The following is a 6000-nucleotide window of genomic DNA, read 5'->3' on the forward strand; positions in this document are numbered from 1 at the left end:
AAATGTTTTTTCCACTGCCTCTCCCACAACATGTACTCTGCTGGGGAGAGAAGGCAGTTCATAATATTCTTGATGTCATGTGGGACCATGACGTGGGCAGAGAAGGAGGCTTCCAGCAAGTGTTTAAAAAAATGTGAACCCCTGCCATGTTCCTCAGCAGCTTTACAAAGTTCCTGCAGTTCCCTATAGTGGAGGGATTCCCATGTGGCAACTTGTGCCCCTGCCCTGTCTCTCCTCATTATTACAGGAAAGGCAAGTATTTTCTGGGACAGAGCTGAGTTCCCCGCTCGTGTGGCTTCCCTCTGCACCTCAGCCCAGTGGTCTTCGTACTCAGAATCTGAATAAGAAGATTCACTGCTCTCATCTCCTAGTGGAGATGGGGGGCGCTTGGTGGCAGCACGGGGCCGACTCGGGTGCCTAGAGCTGGCCCTTTTGTGGCTGGGTGGGGAAGCCGAGATGGCCCCGCTCCGGCCGGAGCCGTCCCGACCTCCGGGGCACTGGGACCCTGAAGCAGGCGTGCCGGGGGGGCGGGGCCCCGGCGCAAAGGCGTGGGACCGGGGTCCGCGACAGGGAGGGGTTTCCCGATGGATGGGGCGGGGCCTGATGCGGTTACACCCATCGACGCAGTGGTGGGGGAGGAGGAGCAGGGCACAGCAGGAAGAGAAGGGGTGAAGGCGGGAAAGTGGCCATTTTGGGCATCGAGGGCGGGAAAACCGGGGTGGGAGTGGGAGAAAATGGTGGGGCTGGCCACACTGCCGGCGCCATCTGTGCTAACGCTAGGAACTGGGGGGGACACAACCGGGTGTGAGGGCATGGGAGAGGGGTTAGAGGAAAGACCCAGAGCGGCATGGCCATTGCCTCCCTGGTAAGGGTAGAGAGACGGTAGGGGGATGTCAGGGAGACGGCAGCAGACCTGTGCCCGGGGGCAATGTCCACCCACTGACTGGCTCTCAGATAGGGAAGAGGGTTTAGGGGAACTTGGAGAGGTTGACGGGGTTGGGGGGTTCAACTGGGGACCCAAAACTCCCTCTTCTTTTTTTCCCTCTTTTTCCAATGAGAAAATAATATTTTGAAACACAGGAAAAAATTTTGCAACAGAAAAATCTCCCTTAGCTTGAACTGTATATAACTTTCTTCCCACATTATCCCAAAAAATTCCCGATTTAGCAGAATCTGAATTAATCTTAAAATTTTTAAAAACCCAATGAATAAATCTCTTTAAATCCCCTTTAGAAAACTTAAAATTTCCCACTTCTAGGGTGCTTACAACTTGGATATAAAAGTCCCTCTCAGGTCAGCTCAGCCTCCATGCAGAGGACTGGTTCCCCATCCTTTTTCACTCCCTGCCCAGCAGTAAAAGAGCAAAGAAAAAGAAAAAAGCCTGAAAAAACCCTTCACGGGATCGACTTACAATTTCTCTTCGGCAGATGCCCGTGGGCGAAAAAAAAGCTGCTGGGTGGGTGGGTGGTCACCTGGGCGGCCGGTCCTCAGAGGCTCTTCCTTTCCCCGGATGGTCAGTGAGGGCCTCGGTCACAGCCTCTTGGATAGCCTCATGCTAAAATGCAAGGAAGCTTCTTCGAGGGGCAGCGGCTCGAGCGGCGGTGTGCCTCGCAGTTAAAGCTGCAGGCAGATGCTTCTTCAGGGTTTCTTCGAATGCCCCACGGTCGGGCGCCAGTTGCCACGGTGACGGAAGGGCCGGAGTACCGTGACTTCTCTAGAGAAGCAGCCCTGAAAAGGGCTGGGCCGAAGCACATGTGTGCGGCTTCGGGCAGTCGAGTGATTTCAGCTCGGCTCAGTGGTGGCGGGCAGGCGACACGGGAAGAAGGGACGAGAAAGCTGGTCCAGCGTTCCGCTAAGCGCAAACCTTTATTCAGGCAGGGCTTTGTCGAAGGGAGCCAGCAACAGCTAATCTCCGGAACAGGGGAAAACCCAGGATATTTATAGGGGAGGAGAGGGGCGGGGGGAGCCCGAGATACCTGTATCGGGGTGGGACAGCATGGGGGAACACCAGTGGGGCACAACAGTTTAACATAACTAACTCAAAGATCCCTGGGAGCGATACATTGTCTCTCTCTTACAGAGAAGTATCTTGTCTCCAGGGGAGAGCCAGGATCTCTGGCTCGGCGGGCTCCTCCGCACCCACAATAGGTGGCATCCCTACCCTGATGACCTGAGGCATCATGAGCCCATCGGGCTAGGAACAACTCTCCCTTGTGTTGCCAGTCTAAGTCTATCTTTGACACCTCTGTCTTTGCAGCCTGATCCACATGTTCATTATTTCGGTACTCCTCATTAGCTCTATTCTTGGAGACATTGGCATCTACATGATGGACTTTCACAGACAGTTTCTCTACCCTGGTAGCGATGTCTTTCCACTCATCAGCAGCCCAGATTGGCTTTCCTCTGCGTTGCCAGTTGGCCCTTTTCCACCTTTCCAGCCATCCCCACAGAGCATTGGCTACCATCAATGAATCAGTGTAGAGGTAGAGCTTTGGCCACTTCTCTCTTTCAGCAATGTCCAGGGCCAGTTGAACAGCTTTGAGTTCATCAAGTTGGCTTGATCCACCTTCTCCTTCAGTGGCATCCGCGACCTGTTGTGTGGGGCTCCATACGGCTGCTTTCCACTTCCGGTTCATCCTGTGATAAATGTAACCTTGGATAAAAATTCGTGAAAGAATAAATAAGTCTATAACTGGATTTGTAACAATGTAAAAATTATATAAAATATAGTGTGGCCGAAGAATATCCCCAAACCCAGCAGTAACTACCCATTCAGGTAGTAACGACCCTAGGCGACGTTCATCAGCCTGAAAGAAAGAGCAGGACACGAACAATTAAGCTAAACAAAGAAAGGAGCCAGGCCGAGATGCCCATTGACTCCACACCGCACCGGGGCACCCCTTCCTGCAAGCCCCGACTGAAGATGCAATCAGGCCAGACAATAAGTGGAAGCCCAGCCGAGATATCCGTCGACTCCGCACCGGACTTGGACGCTTCACCCTGAGAGCCCAACCGAAGATACAATCAAGAAGCACTCAGAACCTTTCACATGCGAGCGGACTCTGCCCAGTCGTCTATTGATTCAGTTCCACGGTTCCAGGAAATTCATTCAACCAGCCATCTAAACTCTTTGTTGAACAGTAACTGCTCAGAGTTTTGGCCTCAGGACACAAAATCCCTTTAAAAACCCCGGACAGTCTACCCTCCTTTGTAGATTTGGGTAAATCTGTACCTCCGGGTATAGACGTCTCCCTGTCCATCCAGCGCTGCGCTGATTTATTGTGTTTTTTTTCTCTCGTTGTTTGTGATTAAAATTGTTTTATAATAAATCCCTTTTTGTATTAACCCTATTTTGCCATTGCATTTATAACAGATTGGTGCCTTGACTCGGATCGGAGAAACTGCGGGGAATCTCACTGCCCAGGACGGGTACCCCCGCTGATTTTGGCGGCCTGGTGAGTTGAGAGCCACCGTAGCTCGTTCCGACGTCCGAACCAAATTTAGGCTGAGATAAAAACCACAATAAAAAGGAAAAGGATCCGGATCGGAGAGCTCGGGAAGGCACGGAGCCTTCGGGAAGCCGCGGCTTGTTTTGCTCGTAAAAAGTCTGTTGTGCACAAAGACACCCACTCAGGAAAATAGCTGTAAGTACTGCTGGTTGAGTGGGCGATCGGGCGAGTGTGTGAGACGTGATCTGATCACGGGGCGAGTGTGGACTTCAAGGCCGCGTTTCCATCCTCCTGCGAGGGAATTGGCCGGCCGCGAAGGAAGCGATCCAGAGTGAAAGCTTTTTTTTCTCGACACACACTTGTAAAAACCTGAGGCCAAAGGGTGTCTTGGGGGACTGATCGCAAGGAACTAAAAGGGGAAGGATACGTCCTGTCGAGCTCGGGAACTGGTAAACCCTTTTAGTTAACGGACCCAGGTACAAGTCCGGAAGAGGATCAAAAGTACCGATTACAAGAGACCTCAGCTCAGCTCGCTGAAGGGTGAGTATCGGCAAAATTTTGATTCCTAGAGTAAGTACACAACGCAGAAACTGATACCGACTCACGGAAAAGTCGAAGACAGGTAGGAAATTATATATATTTGCGAAGTATGGGGCAGAAAAAGAGTAAGCTTCAAAGAAGAAGCACAGGGAAAAATTCCTCCGATCAGGGGGAGGAATCACCAGACATCCCACTGGAAAGTCCCTTGGGGTGGATGCTAAAACACTGGGAAGATTGTCCCCAGAGGAAGGGGAAATCAAAGGCAAAATTGATACATTATTGTATGGAGGTTTGGGGAGGACAGGAGTTGAGAAGTCACCTCACTTAGCCAGTGTTAGGCACATTTGAAAAATGGACGTGTAATAAGTTATTCTCCTATGTGGAGAACAAGGTCCCCTCAGATCCTGAGGAGAGGGAATATGCTAAGCTCTGGGTAAACGTCAGAGTAGGGCTATTCCCAATGAAACAAAAAGAAAAAGATGAGTCGAGAGCTGAGTCCTGGGAACCCCTCGACCACTTACCACCCCCATATCATAGACCGGCGGGACCTTCCTCTGTAGATCAAGTGGTGCCTTCAGCACCCTTGGGCCCCCGAGACCAACCCACTGAGATACATGTGTCTCAAGCGGGAGACTCGGTGCCAGCAGCGATGCCGGCAGCCCTTCCCCTTTCCCCGCCTGCAAACACCGTAGCCACAGTAGCCTCTTCGGAGGTTTCTCCTGCACAAGGCTGGGGATCACCCTATCCGTCCTTGCCGGTCCAGCCGCCACAACCGGGACCCTCCAATATAACGGAGGGGATCCCTCCCGTCAACCGGGTGGCGGCGGAGTTCCCACAATTGATAACGGGGAGGCAACCCACAATCACCAACTCCCCTCCCGCAAGTAGAACCCGTTTGAGAGCGAGAATGATGGATAATGAATGGGGAGAGAGTGAAGAGGGGCACCGCTTGCTCCCTCTTAGGGAAGTACCGACGGCCCCGGAAGTGATCGGTTTTGTGAATGTACCCCTTAACTCTGGAGATGTAAGGGCATTTAAGAAAGAGATGGGGCGGTTGTTGGATGATCCTTTTGGTGTGGCTGAGAGGTTAGACGAATTTTTAGGGAGTAGTATTTATACCTTTGGCGATCTTATGGCAATCCTAAGATCATTGTTTAATCAGGAGGAAAGAGAGATGATTAAACAAGCCGGTATCAGAGACTGAGACAGACGCAATCCACAGGGGATGCCAGGTAACCAGAAATGGCCTAGCGTAAGCCCGAGCTGGAATGCACAGACGGAGGAAGGCAGACGGAACATGATGGATTTAAGGAGCATGATTATACAAGGTATAAGAGAAGCGGTCCCTAGGGGCCAGAATATTAGCAAAGTTTTTGGAGAGTGTCAAGGGAAAGAGGAACCACCCACTGAATGGATCGAGAGATTACAGCGAAGTTTACAGATTTATTCTGAGACTGACCCGAACTCTCCTGTGGGGGAGGTTCTGTTAAAAACACAATTCCTTGCTAAATCTTGGGAGGACATTAGGAGAAAATTAGAAAAGATCGAGGGGTGGCAAGATAAAAGCCTCCCGGAGCTCCTAAGGGAAGCTCAAAAAGTATACATGAGGAGAGAAGATGAGAAGCAGAAATTGCAAGCTAAGGTTTTAGTAACTGTAGTGAAAGAGGTCCAGAAACAAGAGCAGATGCAGGGTAAGTTTAAAACACTGCCCGGAAAAGGTCGAGGTTCTCACCGGGCAGCCCCGGCCCCACGGAGAGAACCCCCTGAATGCTACTACTGTAAAAAGGTAGGACACGTTCAGCGGAATTGTAAACAAAGAATAAAAGACGAGAAAATTTTTCAGGAAGATTAGGGGTGTCAGGAGCTCTTTAATTTGGGGACCGGAACATCCAAGGAGCCCTTGATAAAATTAAAAGTGGGACCCCAACGACAGGAGGTAAGTTTTCTTGTGGATACTGGGGCAGAGAGAAGTACCCTGCAGAAATTGCCATATGGATGTGTGGCTGGCAGA

Source organism: Pseudopodoces humilis, chromosome 12 (genome assembly GCF_049639895.1).
Source record: "Pseudopodoces humilis isolate 2021_Gansu_Grassland_sample_001 chromosome 12, ASM4963989v1, whole genome shotgun sequence".
NCBI classification, from domain to species: domain Eukaryota; kingdom Metazoa; phylum Chordata; class Aves; order Passeriformes; family Paridae; genus Pseudopodoces; species Pseudopodoces humilis.